The sequence below is a fragment of the Cebidichthys violaceus genome, unplaced genomic scaffold, assembly GCF_023349555.1.
Source record: "Cebidichthys violaceus isolate CVI_PGR_0920_01 unplaced genomic scaffold, fCebVio1.0.p SCAF_42, whole genome shotgun sequence".
Classification (NCBI taxonomy): domain Eukaryota; kingdom Metazoa; phylum Chordata; class Actinopteri; order Perciformes; family Stichaeidae; genus Cebidichthys; species Cebidichthys violaceus.
In genome coordinates this window covers 500,822-519,113 of record NW_027176617.1, presented here as the reverse complement: position 1 = coordinate 519,113, position 18,292 = coordinate 500,822, and the positions used below count along the sequence as shown (strand labels likewise).

General features: G+C 41.4%; 1 protein-coding gene across 2 annotated transcripts in view; it reads left to right on the top strand.

The window, feature by feature from the left end:
- The window catches only part of atxn1a (ataxin 1a), an 84,499-nt gene that overhangs the window by 23,055 nt on the left and 43,152 nt on the right, over positions 1-18,292 (top strand). The window lies entirely within an intron of this gene.

Below are 18,292 nucleotides of genomic sequence, written 5' to 3'. Positions count from 1 at the left end.
ACACTACAAGTGTCTGTTTCTAACTGTTCCTCATTATTCATTACATACGAGCTCCAGTTACAGACGCAGCAAAGTGTTGCATGACCTGCTGTCACTCACTCAATTAGATTTTCCATAATGACGCAGGATGACTCTCCCTAAGAATAGTTACTTGTCAGTCTATATATCTTCATGCTTTCACCTCATGGCTCCTTAGTATACAGTGTGAACACAAAGAACCAGAACTGAAAGGCAACGATATATTATTATATTTTATATTTTTCTATGAAGATGTCCAAATGAGCCACACTACAGGTGTGAAAGCCACCTTGGACAGCAGCCAACTTAACCGACTCTAGTTTTCTGACAATAATAACAATTATGTTTCATTATTACATTACTGAAATTGGATAACCCACTGATTTTTTTTTATTAAGAGGAGCAAGTTTCTGTTCTGTGGTCTACAGATAATAAACTTTTCTGGGCCCGTCTGAGCTCCTGCCCCTCTTCTCCTCTCTTCTTCCATTCATGTGATTTGTCTTTTGATTGTATTCTTTGCTTTCTTGACCCTCCAACTGATGTCCCTCAACTCTCCTCTCTTCCTTTATCTTGGTCTCTATCCATTCTCTATCTGAGCTGTCTCCCTCTGTCCTCTTTTCTGCATCCTCATCCTCCCCTCTATCTATTGAAGCTCCTCCGTCAGTCCTTTATCTCCGTCTCGCCAGCTGTGTGTTGAGGCTCCATTCTCTCCTATGAGGGAGAGTAGAATGAATAGTAGGGCTTACTGAGAACAGTGAGGAAGCCAATCCCGGCCTTTCGTCTCATTGAACCCATCTTTTACTCCTCTCGTGTCCTCTTGTATCCTCTCCTCTCGTGTCCCCTCCTCTCCTCTCCTCTGTCCTAAGACTCTGCTGTGTCCGCTGCCTCCTGCTGCTCACTGTTCCTAGTGTCTCAGATGGAGTGTTACATTTTATGGACGTTGTATCTCTGGTGAGGGAAAAATATTACACATAAGCACAACCGAAGTACAGACTGAATGTATGTTCCTGTTTTAATTAAACTACAGATATTCAGAAGAGTAATTAGTTTTCCAAAAAACAATCACTAAACCCAAAGAGAAGTGTCTTCTGAGTCTCATCCCAGTAGCTGTTGACGAAACAGTTTTTTGTTTATTACCCTTAAGCTATATGCGGTTATACTTGACTCCCCGACAGCATCATTAGATTCTGCTATGAGGTACTTCAGTGAGCTTGGGGACTTATCCTACAACTATACAAATATGTTTTGAAGTACGGACTAATTAGATTATTAAATTAACTTTGTACCAATTCAGAGAGGAGTAGTGAGGAGGGGTGTAAAATTATGAACTTCTTAGAGAAAGTACAAAGGAAAGGTAAGATTTAGATGAAACAAATGCAAGAACAGTAGATAATTATATGAAAAGCCTGAATATAAAGTAGTCCCATAAGTACATTTTTTATGTTCTGTTTCTTTCTCACTCACAAAAATTCAACCTCTCCCTGCCCTTCTTTCCCTTCCCGTCTCCTCTCTCCTCTCTGTCTCCTCCTTTCTTCCCCCATCACTCTTGCTGAATGGAAATTACACATCAACACTCCCTGGTTCCTTCTGCTTCCCCTCTCTTTTGTAAATTCTCCGTTGACAGTCTCCTTTCTTTGAGCAGAAAGCCTCAGAAGTGAGCAGATGGAGTGCTGACAGTCTCGAAGCTCAAACAATGACGCTGGGCGGCAAGTCGTGGTGATCAACACATGTCAGAAAGTGGCTATTAATGGTGGAACCATATACATTCTGTCCGTCGTCTATATAGGGGATGGATCCATTTTTGTCTGATGAGGATAGAATCTGCATTACAGTATGGTGGTATGGCAGCTGATACATCTGTATTGTTTGCCAGATGGCAGCAGGATGAACAGGCTCTGGCTGGGGTGTGAATTGTCTTATAATATTCTTTAGGATCTTTGCAGGCACCTCTTGTCACCAATATCACTGATGCTCAGTAGATGGGTACCAATGGTTATATGAAAAACGAGATTAACCAGAAGACTTTCTTCTAACATTTGTTTTTCTCACAATGTCTATTGACAGATTGCCGTCAAACTGGAGCAGTTCTTTCCAGCTGCATTTGAAAGAATATCATTGTTTAAAATAAAATCTCAATATACACTGAGGGTCGATGTGAAAAACATTTCATGTTTCTGTAATTCAGTGGAGTAATCTGCTGCAAAGTAAAAGGATTGCCCAGCAGAGTTGCCAACAAGGATGACATAAGTGTATGTTTAACATATCGCTAAATTCTTAACAATTTCTTTATAGTGTGTGTATATATATATTTGAATATAAGAAGAACAATGAAATTTGGTACTAAAGTTCAAGACACCGTTTACTTGTAAAACGGGGAATGGATTACACTCTTTCCAAAAATTTAAAGCATGAATTGATTTTGACGTTACTATTGTTTTACTACTTTGTTTTTATTACCAGATTGAGTCAGATGACCTCTCGACTCTACTGTACACGATTAACAGAAATCAGGAACTGAATCAGCGTTATCTGTCTGCTGTTACTACACTGGAAGCGTCACATTGATCTGCTCATTAAGTTTCTCACAGTACTGGTCGACTGTAACTTTAAATTCAGATAATCCCCTAGGCTGTGATATTTTAGAAGCCAGGACAAAAAAGTAAACCTGTTTATGTCTTGCAGGGGAAATCTGACAGATTTATATGGATTCAATCAATTTGCAGAGATTGATTTTAATTTTTTCATTTGAGACTGAAAATTACTCCCACTCACTCTCTTCGTTAGACTCAATGCAGCCTGCAGCAACAGCTCACAGTAATCTCAAAGATGTCAAATTACCAATTAACCCAGCAATGCTCTCTATAATAAAGCTTCGCAGGAGCCTTCAGATGTCCAACAATACCAAGGAGTATCAGTCCTTGAACAAATGCTCAATATAAAGGTAAACTGAGTAGTTCCTGTTGTTTGACATTCGACTGCAGTACACCAGTTTATGGGGATCCAGCAACCTGCTAAAGGTTAGCATGAACACCATTTGAATGTCAGACACTCCAGAAATTCATTGCACTTCACGCAGGTTTCTTGTAGTAAGGAACCTGGTGCATTCTGTGCCTTCAGAGGGTTAATCAACCTGAGTAAATGGAGAGGATCTCTCTCTCTCTCTCTCTCTCTCTCTCTCTCTCTCGCTCGCTCGCTCGCTCTCTCTCTCTCTCTCTCTCTCTGTCTCTGTCTCTGTCTCTGTTTCTGTTTCTGTCTCTGTCTGTGTGTGTGAGCATGGATTTCCCCTTCTCTGTTTTCTTGTAAAAGCTGCTGCCTGCTTTATTTGATCTGGGCCCCTGCTCTCATAGTAGGATTGAATTGAGTTTGGAGAGCAAGGGACACACACACACACACACACACACACACACACACACACACACACACCTGAGACTGACAACTTGCCACAGCAGCTGCCTCAAAAGATAGAGATAGAAGGAGGGAAGGAGGAAGGGGGAGAAGAGGTGCAGCGGCAAAGTAAGGTACATGAAGATGGGGAAGATGGTGAGAAAAGAAAGAATGGAAAAGAGGTGATAACTAACACCAGAGTAATGGAATAAAAAGAAGAGAGAAAAGGGGTAACTTGCATCTTATAATGAATGTATTCTCTTCTAATGTGGCACTGGCCACAGAGAAGGAGAAGCCACTAATGAAATCAGGACACAGTTTTTCATTGATTCATCCCATTTTCTCGGTATCTCTCTTCCCCCCCTGCCTTGTTTCTTCTGCGCTCTTCACCGCCCCCCCGCAGAGTCTCTCACTCAGTCTCACTTTTGTCTCGCCGTCTTTACTTGTCATGCCACCCCTCTCCACAAACGCGCTCTCCGACACGCACATACCGTGGCTGTCTCTGCACAGTAAGCAATTAGTTAATTACCTTGCCCAGTGTTGCCGAGTTCATCGGAAGAGAGAGGAGAGGAGGCAGAGAAATGGAGAGTGGTGGAATGAATAAAAAAGACGATGGAAATTAAAGAGTGGACCTGAGACTGCCTATTGTGCATGTACTGAAAACACTCTTAACAAGAGAGAAGAAAAGAGTGCAATGAAGTACTGCTCTTGAACAAAATCAATTTTAATGTTTCAACCAAGGCCATTCTGTTCAGTAAATCAATCGTTCTGAAAAGCAGCTGTCTTCTTCTCTTGTGCTTTATTATTCGTTTTTTTATGATAACGTAAGCAGCAGAAATGTTTTACCTAATATTTATTATCTCCAGGAAAAGCCTGTGAGAAGATCATGTGTCTGTCTGTCTGTCTGTCTGTTTGTCCGCAGTTAATCTGGCAAACCGCTGGACCCATCAGCCTAGCCCGGTTTCTGTGCTCATTTACTACTGTATGCTTGAGGACCTCTTGTGGTTGCGGTGATTCCAACATTTTCAAAATGTTCTGCAGCATTTTGCGCATCTCCAGATGAATTCCATCCCCCGTGATGTCATGATCCACTAAAGTTAGGCGCGATACGAGATGAATAAAACCCCTGTTTTTGTTATCTTTGCCATCTTACATGTTGGGGAGCCGGGAGGGACAATTGAGTGACATTCAACTCTTCTTTGTTCGGGAGGGGAAGAGACACACCTAGCAGAGATATGCACTCAAGTGCATTTTTCTAGTTTGTATTAGATTCGTCTCACAAATGAACATTGAAATCACTCGTGATCCAAGTGACCCCGTGTGTGGCCCAGAACCCAAAACCTGAGAAACTGTAGCGTAAACCTTTTTGCAAAGTTGTAAAGCTCTGCAGCACAGCGGCACATTGTATCTTCTGTCTTTCTCTACCACCTGACAAAGCAGTTATGTCATTGAATTTCAGAGAAATTAATCCTCCTTCTGTTCTGAGAACCACAAAATAAAAATCTATTTAAGTATAATAAGTCTTTTACAGTAACCCTTTGCAGCAGCTCCTTTGTGTTCCATACAGCCGCCGCCTGTTTACAAAGGAGGCATGTTAAAGTCAAGCCTAATAATCATACAGGGCGTATAATGGCTTCCTCCATAGAACCACTGTGTTCCATTACTCTGTTGTGATAAACATCACCGTGTGTGCTGTGCGTCTATCTGCGAGGGATTCTGTGCATGCCTGTCAGCATGTTTGTTGTGTTAATACACCACATATACCGTCACCTGCGCGTGTGTGTACTGTACAGTGCGTGGGCGTATGTATGTATGTATGCATGCATTTATGTATGGTTGTTAGAGACACAGCCTTGAGTTGTTTGTGCACCACTACATGCCGACAGCAGATGTAAGGGAAATGTGAAATGTCATGTGGAGCTGTGGGATATTGACTGGAATTTGGCCAGTGGCGTGGAAAAACATGTTCCTGTAGGTCATTACTAATGAGCCATACGTGTGCCGGAACAGTCTGTGTGTCTGTGAAATTGACTGTGTGTGTGTGTATGTGTGTGTTTGTGTATGTCTGCATTTTTGTGGCGTGCACTGTATCTTTGTTAGAGTGACTCAATGTATCTAAGCTTTTTAAATTTGTATTTAAGAGCCAGATAAAGTGTGTGTTTTAGGAACTGAAGAAATGTGTGTGTGGTTAATTCTGCTCCGTGTGGGTGCCATTATTCACAAAAGCGCGCTTGTCTGCTTCTGGCGTGATTAATCCACTGTCCTCCTAACTCCGACCCACTTTTGTTGCTCTTTTCTTTGTTTGCTCTTGATTCCCTCCTGCTTTATAGCATTAAGCAATGAGTAATGATGACTGACATCATCTCTGGCTAGGCTAGCGCCGACTAATTGGCCAGAGCGATCTTATTGCATTAGCTGTTATTCCTTCAGGGTATTCCCTGTCCTCCGCCCCCGCTTTGAAAAGATATCCCTCATTGTTTTCACGGAGGAACTTATTGCTTTTGTGTGGCATTAGGTTTGGTTATATTGTATTCATGGTAGGAATTCACTGGTTGGTTGCAAGCAGGTGGTGAAATTTGCACTTTTGATCGATGGTTTGTGCTTTTTAACTTGAAAAGCGACTAATGGTAAAAGCTCTGATTGCTGTCGAGCCTCTCGACGGGTCTTGTTAATTGCCATTATCTACAATGCACGTCTCAGGAAACCTCGAGGATATTACAAACGCGCTACGGGGACGCTAATACGCCACTGAAATGTCTTTGGTTATTGTCTGGATGCTCTGGGTGCTCGTGTGAGAAAACAATAAAGGCTGAAAAATGAAGTTGCGCTTTAGATTTACTAAGAGCCTTTAGAGGCTTTTTTCCTCGCTCATCTCTCTCGCTGTCCTCTCGGTCTTCTTCCTTTCACAGCAGCTGCTCTAAGAGCCACCTTTCCAAGTGATGCAAAATGATTATAGTAATGGATGCCCCCCCACACTCCAACCCTTCTCTTGCTCTCCTTCACAGTCACTACTCTGTACATTCTGTTCTGTACATTAACGTGGCACTGGGGATGCCCTCGCTCTCTGCCGCTTAATGCAATCACACCTCCAGTGTAAGTGCTCAAAGAGAGACGGAGAACCAGGGAAGAGATCTGAAGGGGACGGGACGGGTGGCGACTGGCAGAAGTGATCACATCAGAGGATGATAATTACCTGCAGACGGCACCGAGAATTCATGCAAATGGTATAATTTACAGGTTTCTCTTGTCAGTCGAGGTTCCTGTGTAGTTTCTTGGCACAAATGTCATCCGTACGACCATGGAACTACTTATTTCCTGTCTCCGTTTTAACTAGCAGTTTGATTATTTTACAAGGCTGGTATGCATGGGACGTCTGTGAATACCAGTCATTGTGATACACCTTAACTATTAGCTGAAATGGTTAAATAAAATGCCCTGGAAAATTATTTGACTTTGAACTTTGAAAACTAAAACTAAAACTACAGATTCATTGTAAATGATGGAATGAAAATAGCGACATATAAAAGTGGTAAGTATACTCGGATATTTTAATGGATTGTGTGCCTGGATGTTCTGAAATAGTCAGGAGTTCATGATGACAAACCATTTTCCTCCAGGAGCATTTGAGCTCAGTTCAGCAACTTCAGCTTTTAGTGAGATGAATGGGGATGGCCTTTGTGGGGCCTGGGAAGTCCTTATGCGGAGACCTATAGATAGCTTATTGCTTTTACAACTAGGCGGCATGATAAAGTACCATCTTTCTGACCACCCACTCTCTCTGCTCTTCATATCGCTCTGTGTGTTACTCCGGCTCCGTACCTTGTTGCCTTCTTAATCTTTTTCTCTTTTTGACCTTTTTGTCAACTTTCCCTTCTTTTTTTTTTACCCTTTCATCTTACCGTGTGTCCTCATTTCTGCTTCTCTCTGCATGGCTCTTTCTAACACCTTCTTGTTGACTTTGCCACACTCTCCTCTTGTCTCCCTTGAATATCCTCTCCTCCTCTCTCTTTAGTAGTTAGCAGCCACTGTGGCATTAGCAGCCACCGCTTATTATTATTGTTATTTATGTCAATTTCCTTTTCTTAGGTAGTTGGCATGGCTGAGCAGACTCTGACTTGTGTTTGTAATTGGATGATATAAAACCTTCGCAGTCAGTTCCCACCCTCTGTGATAATAACCTTGACAAAACCAGTTCAAGTTAGCTTGACAGGAGGCAAAGAGACAAATAGACTTACCATTAGGACTGCATTAGTGCCGGTAGTGAGGATGTAGATACCGTATCGGACAATGTAAGGCACGCAGAAATGAAATCTTAACCCTATATATCAATCTTAACACTATATTTCAGTCTACAGTAGCAGCAGGATTAGTCTGGAGCTGAATTATCCCTTATCTCTAAAGTACTACTACAAATAAAACAATTTTTTTGCGGGATTCTGGTAGGCTGTCTAAAAATATCACACCATTATTCTTGTACTCTATAGCACTGTATATACCAAGCCTTCCTCCATCACAAAATTGTCGGCGCATTCTGTTCAGCAGTGCTGATGGATGGCCACTTACGAGTATCACTATATACTCTCCACTTATGCTCCTGTTCTCAATCCTTTTATGTGTGGAGAGGTTTGGGCTAATAGCCCACTGAGCCAAGCTAGTTTTTCTTCACTTTGGGGCAACGGATAGAACTCGGGGCTAATGCATCACCCCGTGGCTTCCTGAATGGTAGAACAATAGCAGATGGGCTTCAGTTGAAGGATTTCAATGGAATCGTCCAGGGTGATAGCCAGCCGACGTTATTCAACATGGCCACCTGAGAGATTATCAAATTTACAGTATTTGTTATACAAATCAACCACTACCACTCTGCAGTACAGTGATCGCCTTCAGTAGAAGTGCTTCTTTCTATAAGAAATCTGGTTTTATTCTGCTGCTCAAGCTCCTTTGCTTTCTCAAAGATTTCTTGAATTCTGATTACATTATTGTTTAATTTGCAGATAATTTTTTTCATATGATCAGTTATTCTTTGAAAAAAATATCAGAAAATAGTTAAAACGCTGATCACAGATTCCTAGAACTCAAAGTGACATCTTCAAATTGCTTGTTTCGTCTGACTAACAGGCCAAAGATATGAAGTGAAAAAAGCAGCATGTCCTCACATTTGAGAAGTTGAAACAACTCCCAACAACAAATGTTATTTCTTAAAAAGTGACTCACAATATTTCTTCAGTTACAAAAAAACTAATTATTTTTGTGACGATCAACTAATCGATGAGTAGACTAATCATTTTAGCTCTAGACCAGACCGCTTATCTATCTGCCCAAACTAAAGTGCACAGTGTGTAACTCTAACTGGAACCAAGAAAACATTCTGCATATAGCATCAGTAGCTGAATCACACCTCAAGAAAATAGATCTCCTTCACATATTTCCATCATCTCTCCTTTAAATACAATGTCTTTGTTAGACTGAAATCCCCAGATGTACAAATGCATTTGTACATCACACCTCCTCTCAGTAATAATTCAGTGTTGTGGTGCTACACTCTGGTGGGACTTCATACTGTATAGTGATAGCCTCCGATAGGGAACGTGAGCGGTCGCATAAACACACACGGCGATGGAGGATAGATCTGCTATAATGTCACATTCATTAATACATAGGTACTCTAATAATGAATCCGTGTCTGTATTACACATTCTTCTAAAATAATTAAAACATTAGTATGAATGATGATGAGAGCATAACATACTTCAGACTTGAACCATTGATTTTACTAGTGAGGGATTTACATGCTTTGGGAGGGAGGACCACCCCTGTCTTGATTGTGCAGCGATACCATGCAGGGTCTTCTCAACACGACTCGTGAATAACCTCTGAGCTGTGAAGGCTGTAGTAGGGGTGTGTGTGTGTGTGTGTGTGTGTGTGTGTGTGTGTGTGTGTGTGTGTGAATACGTTTGACAGCAAGGATTATATAACAGAGAGACGCCTGCTGCTGCGGGTCACCGTGAATGACAGGAGACACAAGTAAATCATTACAAACACAAACGTGCCGTAGCTGCACGTACGCGCTCACACACTCCTCCTGCATGCCTCCTGTGTTCTCGCTCTCTCGTCTTTGCATCTGGTCTGTTTGACGTGCAGCCTGATCAGCTAAGTATTTTATATATACTGTGTATATATATACATATATATGTATGTATGTATGTATGTATGTATGTATGTATGTATATATATATATATATATATATACATAGTATATATAGGAAAGAGGTTAGCATGGGACAGTGCATGCAACTCATCCCATCACATGAGAATGCTTGAACAAACCTGCAGACATAACACAAACATAAAGAGACACACGCAGTCCACCTACACACACTGGGATCCATCGGTCTGTTTCTATGTTCAGGACTATTGATTTCTGTTGTAACACACACACACACACACACACACACACACACACACACACACACACACACACACACACACACACACACACACACACCCCTACTAGAGCAGCAGCCATGGATTTGCCAGCTTTGTGGAGGCAAGTATTTTAAGGTATTTGTAGTAAGTTTGTGGCTGCCTCTGTTTGTCCCACTCAGACACTGAACATACTGAACCTTGTAAACTTGTATGAAGAAAAACACCTATTATATATAAAGTTGTGATGCCGTCTGTGTCTCAGCCCTTTCCCCCTCTCCTCTCACTGCTCCAGCCGTACTAATGAATCTACATTACTCCTTTAATATACATCCATGTCCGCTGGCTCTGGCACACACACAGAAAATAGAGTTCACGAGGGAGGATGACGTGCCATGTGCGGAGGACACACGGGTCCAGTTTGGGCACTGATTCTATTCTAAATGAAGTTTGTGAATTATTGAAACGCCTGTCCTCTTTCTCTGCTCCCTCTCCATCTCTTTCTCTCTCTTCTCTCCCTCCTTAGATCTAATTTTTCTCTTTCTCACAGACTCTTATCTTCCCCTTCCTTCCGTCTTTTTTCTCTTTTATTAGATAAGCGGTCAGATTGATTTGTGAACCAGTAGTTCAGTGACTGTGTGTGTGTGCCTTTGTGTGATTTGAGTGATGTTGGTTAATCCAGTGTTGTCCTTGGGGAACGATTTGGCCCATATTACAGCCTGCTATTACTGTGTCTAAAATCTCCTGTGCATTGAGACAGTCATTATTTACTATTGCGTCGTCCCAACTCTCTCAGTAGCATTTTTTATGAGGGTTCACCCTGCTCTCCAAGAGCAAAGACAGAAGGACACAGAGACGTATATTTAGATACAGTTTAGGTGCAAATTGCCCGATGCAAAGCAGTTTGTGCTATCATCATTATTTAAAGAGAAAATAGCAGCTTCTATGTACCAAATCTTATGAAAAGTTTGAGGAACTTTTATTTTACTTTCTATTTTCTGTTTCCTACTAAGATGAATTACATGCTTTGCCAGTCGAAAAAGGATGCTTCTTTTTTGTTTTTCCATAAGAATAAACAAAAATAAAAACCACATGAAAACATGATCTTTTCAGCAGATTCAGTTGCCTAATCTTAATGGAATTACTGGTATTGGCATTGAAATTTGTATTTTTTGCAGCACTTCTCACATTGGCTTAAAAGTTTAAAGTGAAATTTCATTCTAGACCTTGTAAACAGTGGATGAACAGATAATTTTAAAATTCCCTCAATTAGTTACTGTAAATAAGGCAAAATATTATACTTTGTACATAGAACAGACAATTTCTGGGTTTAATATTGATATAGAAGGAATTCACTATATGTCAGTATGAATCCCAAACCTTTTTTAGATAACAGTTTCTTATAAAACATAGTCGAAGCAGGTTTAACTTCTGTTTAAACCGTTAAATGTCCTCACTAAGGTGTTGATTTAAAAACTGTTTGTTTGACACACACACACACACACACACACAGGCACCGTCCTATGGTGACATGGTGTTGTTCTACATGTCAGTCTGTCCATGGGGAGAAGGTTATGTATTACATGTTTAATTTCAATTTATTTGTCTTGACTGTTTATTGTTCTGTCATGTGCACACTGGCATATTCCTAACAGCTAAGTCGTATGGTGATAAAGTATTTCATCTTGATTCTAATTACAGACCGAGCGAGAAAGAGAGGTGGTCATTTTTAAGACTGAGGGAATGCGGTCATGATTAAATGATGGTGAAACACACATACTACACGTGCAGTCTGCCATCCCATCATTAAACAGACCCAACAATTTACCACCAACTGGTAATGACCGATCAGCAGGCACAGACGTGTAGGAACCAGTGGGAAAAATACTTTTACACACGTTCTCCCCTCTCCCCTGTGGTTTATCACCCAGGACTTATCGCTGACAGCGGCTCTGCCCTCTACGGTCTCTCTCTGCCTGTCACACGTCACCTCCGGTTAAACGTCCCAGATAGAGGAGGACTGTGAGACGGTGGCGCTGCCCGGCAATTGTGCGATCTGCTTGTATTGATGTAGTGTCATTTCAAATGAATATTGGTGTGAGGTAGATGTACACTACGGCTCAGTTGGCAGCAAGACAGGTCTCTATCCTGTTTTAGTGACGGGAGTTGATGAATGGTGCGTTAATAACCGCAGGGGGAATTTGTGGTATGTTGAGCATGTCAAATATATTAGCAGCGGTGTCTTTCTGCTGATGTTTCATCGTTAAAGAAAAAGGCAGAGATGACTTTTCTTTATCTTGTACAATAGGAAACTCTCCATCTTTGACTGTTTAGCACAAAATAAGTGATTTGGAAATATCATCTTTGCTTTGTGAAAGATGGACATTTTTTTATATTTCGAAAACTTAATTGACCAAACAATTAATTAATGAATCTAATGATTAATCAGCAGGTTAATTGATAATAGAAATAATCGTTAGTTGCAGTCAGAACACTAAAAACCTCCCTTTGAGGCCATACGACAGCGTCATCAGAATAAATCATCCAGAAACCAAAATCAAGACCATGAACAAGAATCTGGAGTGTGTCTTTGGATTGATGGTTTTTCTTATACCACCCTTCCTCCATATCTCCTCCGCTTCTCTGACACTGCTTCCTCTGTCCTCTCTGCTCTTCAATATTGATATGAGTCATTGGTCCAGGTATTTATGAGACTCCTCCCTGTCTGTTTTCCATTGGCTCAGGTAAAATTCTTCTCTAGTCAATTGTAATACAGGGGAGCCTGATTTTGTGACAAAAACAGAATGTGCCCTTGAACAAATATCAATAAAACAAATGGTACGTTTTCAGCCTATGTACACGTATGGATGTTTTACAGCCTGTTTGCTTTCTGTGTCTTGCTTTCTCTTGTTTTCCTCTTTCACTCTTTCCCTCCCTTCCTCCTAGAATTGCAGCCAAAAATCTCTTTCCCATAACCTCTTCAGACCTGTGTGTATGTTGGTGTGTGTTTCTGCACAGAAGTCTTAAATAACAGACAGATCGAAAGGCATGCAAGCCTTGTACACACACACACCCACTTGACTGCGCACCAACACACACACACACACACACACACACACACACACACACACACACACACACACACACACACACACACACGTACAGTACAGGCCTCATTGCACAGGCCCCAGGGACTTGTGTAGGAACTATTTCCTGTTTGGGTTAGGGAGAAAGGGGAAGTAGTGAGGATGAAATATGACGTAACAACAGTGGTGGTCTTCCTGTGTGCTCTGGTAGTTTAGTTTTCCATGGTAATTAACTGACCGGGTGTACGGCTGCCATTTGCTCTGTGAATTCAGGACTCCTGGGGCCTGTTTGAAAAAAAAAAAAAAGCTGTCTTGCAAACACACAACTTTTGCAAATACAGTCACTTGCAAATTATGAGCTATGAGCTTAGCCTGCCTGTTATGAAGGGGCCTAGTAATGCACTTAGTAATTTATCTAATATATTGATATATGCAGCGAGAATCGAGCACCAATCAAAATGTGACTATGGTCAATTATTAACAGTTTACAAAAAAGTGCCTGATCAGATGCTTAGTCTTGTTTATTTATTTTTGATAGGATATTTTATTTACATTATTAGTCTTTAATTTAAAGGATTACAAAGACAGCCTGCATTCCTGGCAAACAATTAGATGGTGCATTATCGCTACCAACTTGAACGGAGTGCGGATCGGGAAATGCGCAAGTACGGAACAGCAGACAGATGTGGACCCTCAATTGTAGTACGAATGGAACTGATGCATGTCCGTGTGACCTGTACAAGTCTGCAGCTGTCCAGGGAAAGTATGTACAAAGCATAAAGGTCTGTGTGTTTGTGTGTGTGTGTGTGTGTGTGTGTGTGTGTGTGTGTGTGTGTGTGTAAACACATGTGAGGTGAGGGCATGAAAGAGCCAGTGAGGTGTTTCATTTCCCCCTTTAAATTCACAAAACTTCACACTGAAAGGCAGGTATTTTCATTAATTATTTAAGTCCACATATTTCACGCTTTTCAACACCATGGGTGGTTCCTACTTGACAAGCAGGAGGAACGAAATTAGCATCTCTAACATCTGAACCGAGGATTTGAAAATTCATCAACATATGCGTTTTGATCTTTGTTATGGCTTTTGATACAGCAAAACCCTATTCTAATTATTTCTACTTGTACTGTTTTCAGTGTGTTTTTGACCCTTGTACTACATGTTTGTAGTTATCTGAAACAGAATGATAAGATATAACGAATGTCATTATCTCAGTGTTAACTCCACATAGAACAAAAATATATCAACCATATATTCATATAAATCACAGGAACACTCAAGCCGTAAGAGTGTCAAATACAGTATTACAGTCAGGAATATAATTATCAGCCATGAGTTAGGTGATGGTGGCAATAGAAAAGCTGGGATTCACAACTACAGCTGGCAGGATGCGTCTGTAGTGACTTCCTCTAGAGGTGTGAAGTCATCTGCTAAGAACAGAGGCAATGTAGCACCTCGCCGACTGTGTGGCTCTTACACGGTTCACCTTGAAACATGAAACTACAGGAACATGCACACACATGTGTACATACACATTCAAAGCTGCCCACCTATGTGGAATGAAAGTGAACACAAAGTAAACCAATAGGACACTGTGGAGTCATGCTCTGAGTGGAACTCTGTGTGAAATACCGGGCATACAGTTTTATTACTTATCACTAAAAGCTTTGATATTTCCTTTTCAAGAATGTTTTGACTGCATTTTAAACAAGGCAACATAATATACTCAGGAAATTGGCAGAGTGCACAACAGATATGTCCAATTAACGGAGTATGTCTGATATTTGAAAGGAGTCGGTAACAGATGGGACACAGTGATCCCTAACCTGCATTAAAATTGAAGGTGTTACAGTGTTGAATGCATTATTATTGAAAATTGTTCATTCTAATATAGGATGATTGTCGCCTTATTGTGATCCTAATTTAGTACATCATTTGGTCTGATTTGGACATTTTGCAGTGAGATGTCTTCATTCATTTTTTGTAGACTGATTAGTTACAGATCAGTAGCTGCAAGGAGGGCGAATAATGAAGTCTGGTAATTAAAATCCTCTCACAGTTGACATACAGTGTGGTGGCAGTGTTTTTTATAACAGTTTGCTTGAATCTGATATATGCAGTGAAAATAATAAGTAACACTGGTTACCTTAAAATAGACTGAAAAGCCATGCTTTGCCTCTCCATAGCAACAGTTCGCTGTTGAGCACCAACTTGGAGTTGAAAAAGTGGATTCTCTTCAGCACCTTATTTACTCTGTCTGTGTGTTAGTATATGTATATGTGTGTGTGTGTGTGTGTGTGTGTGTGTGTGCACTGTATGTCCTTCTCACAGTGTGACTTTGTTTTTTTTTTGTGGATGAAGATTTTGTTGTTTGTGTGGTTGAATCCATCTCTCGGAGTGAAATTTTGGTTCCTGCTAAGCTTGTTGTCAGCTGTCAAACCCCCAGAGGACCTTGCCACATAGGTATGATTAAGAATCCCTGCATACGTATGCATTAATATAGATGCAATGCATTTTTGTAATAATGCATTTGTGGCATTTATCAGGGTGAATGAAATAATATCAGTCTTAACAAAACATAGAATAGGATTGCACTCAATTACCTTCCTCATGTACATGAACCTAGGAACCTAACTACTGTAGATGACGCTGTATCTATTTGCAGCTGCAGGGTAGACACACACACACACCCAAACACACACACACACACGTACACGCACAAAAGCACATGCACAGACACACACACACACGCACACACACACACACATGCAGTGTGTAGTGCCAGGCGCGGCAGGGGTTGCATCTCTCCAGATGGTGGGAGCCGCCCACACACTGCCAGTTGTTATACAATATGTATTGTATAACAGCAGAGAGCAACAGGCCCCCTCCCTGTGCACAGAGAAGCAACACACCACAAAACACATTCAGTCATTCAGGCAGTTAACACATACACACACAAGAAGAAACATAATGGGACTTTTTTTTTTTACGGTATTCCACTAGATTAGACAACCAGCCTGTTAGTCACCAGGAGCTCGGGTAGTCCCCCTGATGTACAACATTCACGTATTCAGTCGGCAAACTTCCAGTCGGCCGGTCAAACAGCTTGATCAGTCAGCGAGACAGCTGTTCAGTAAGCAGCCAGCCAGTGAGATGGATAATCAATTTGTCTGTTTGCCATACAGCTGTGCAGGGAGTTAGACAGCTGTTCTGTTAACCAGGCCGTCAGCCATTCAAACAGTTGCAGTCATCCAGACACATATTCAATCACTAAATAAGCTTTAAGTGTAACACTAGTTTGCAGTTACAGTCAAATGCCTTTTTATGTTTAGTAGTTTAGTAACACAAACATAGTTTACCACTTACTGACCTTTTGTTAGCAAGCATTCTGCCTGTATTGTATAGTATATTGTATAGTAACTTAAGTAGTAACTCGCCAGGTCAGAGCACAAACATGAAAGCACAGCTACAGTGTAGCAGGCGTTCAGTATTAATACGTGTTTGTTTGGTTTTGGCAGCCGCGCACAAAAATCTGGAAGATGAGCTGAGTTTCCAGGTACCCGCTGTATCTGCCTTTGACTCAACTTTGAACACCTGCTTCCTTGTTTTATCTCAGCTTCACTTTGTTTACTTCCTGTCTGTCTGTCTGTGTCTCCTGTGTCTTTGAGTCTCTATGCATTTTTTTCCTTTCTTTCTTTCCTTCACCATCCTCACCTCCGGTTGATATAACTCCAATATTTGCCACTACATGTTTGGCTTAACTTTGAGTTCTACTGTCTGTATCTATTCAGTAGTAGGTGCTGAAGAATGTAACCTTTCCAGACAACTTCCCCAAGTGGACATTGAACAGGTGTGTGTGTGTGTGTGTGTGTGTGCGTGTGTGCGTGTGTGTGCGTGTGTGCGTGTGTGTGTGTGTCTGTGTGTGTGTGTGTGTGTGTGTGTGTGTGTGTGTGTGTGTGTGTGTGCAGGTTTTAGATTGTTCATGATGCAGTACAGTGAATGTATAGTAACTATGCCACCTTCATCCTCTCTTTATCTCATTGGCTCTCTGTTTGTCCCCATCTCTTCCTCAAGCTTACTTTTTATCTTTCTCTCCCTCTTCCCCTTCACCTTCCCCCTGTCTTTCTCCCCCCTTGTTCTCTCTCACCCTTCGGGCTTCTCTCTCTTTACAAGTAATATTGAAAAGATATTATAAAAACTCTTTGAGAGTCATCCACTATGCCCCAGCAATCATATGACTGTTCACACTGAAACATACACGCAAACACGCAGCTACAGTTAACACATCCTATCTGTGTGTGTGTGTGTGTGTGTGTGTGTGTGTGCGCGTGTGCGCGTGTGTGTGTCCAGCTTGTGGGTATACAGTGTGTGTATCTTTGTGTGTGAGTGAGCCCAGAGGACCATGTGATGATGTAATGAGACAGTGAGCGGTACGGAATCCCCTAAACATACACACACACACGCGCACACACACACACACACACACACACACACACACACACACACACACATGCAGTCAAACACACATGCTGAGGTTGTTGCACTAAGAGTGACTGGAGTATATAGGAAAGTTTTCTCTTCATTGCTTTTACTGCAATAAATTGTTGTAGTGGCTCCCTACTGTGCTCTAGCCTTCAGCACCCCCACACACACACACACACACACACACACACACACACACACACACTGATTGGTAGCTCTCACATTGACCCTTAACTTTATCTCTGGGTGCGTTTCTCCCCAGCACTTTAAGTCTGAATGACAGCAGTGTCAGCTTTATGATCACACTGTTGGGTGCGTCGATGTGTGTGTGGGGAGACTTTATGACTACAACCGGGATTACCTCACCCACCTTCCTACCGAACAAGAGACAGTGAAAGAAGTTGGGGGTTGTGGAAGGTGTGCTGTGCAGATACAGGGAGGTGAAGGACAGTGAGAGTGCGGAGAGACAGAAAGAAAGAAAGTGTGAAGAAGGACGTGCACGGCACAGAAAGAGAGTGATGGGAGAGAGGGAAGGAGAGGGGAGAGAGAGGTATGTTGAGAGGGAGATAGAAAAGGAACATTTGGACTAGACCTCAGTGGTGGGGGGGGGTTAAATAGATGGAGTAAAAGAAGAGATTAGGTAATGTTCTCTCTCTGTCTAATGTGCATGAACATTTGTGGCGATTCTCTGTAAATTAGGATTTATTATTAGTAAAAGTCATCAATTACATTTACTAATCCTGCCTGTGATAATTAAAGCAGTTAATTTTGTCTTTGATTTATATTTCAGTATGCAGTATGAAATTTAGAGTAGATGGAGCAAAAGAGGACAAATTGACTAAGGGATAAAAAATACGTAGGTTGCAAGTGGAAGAGGATGGAAGTAAACAGGGATGGCT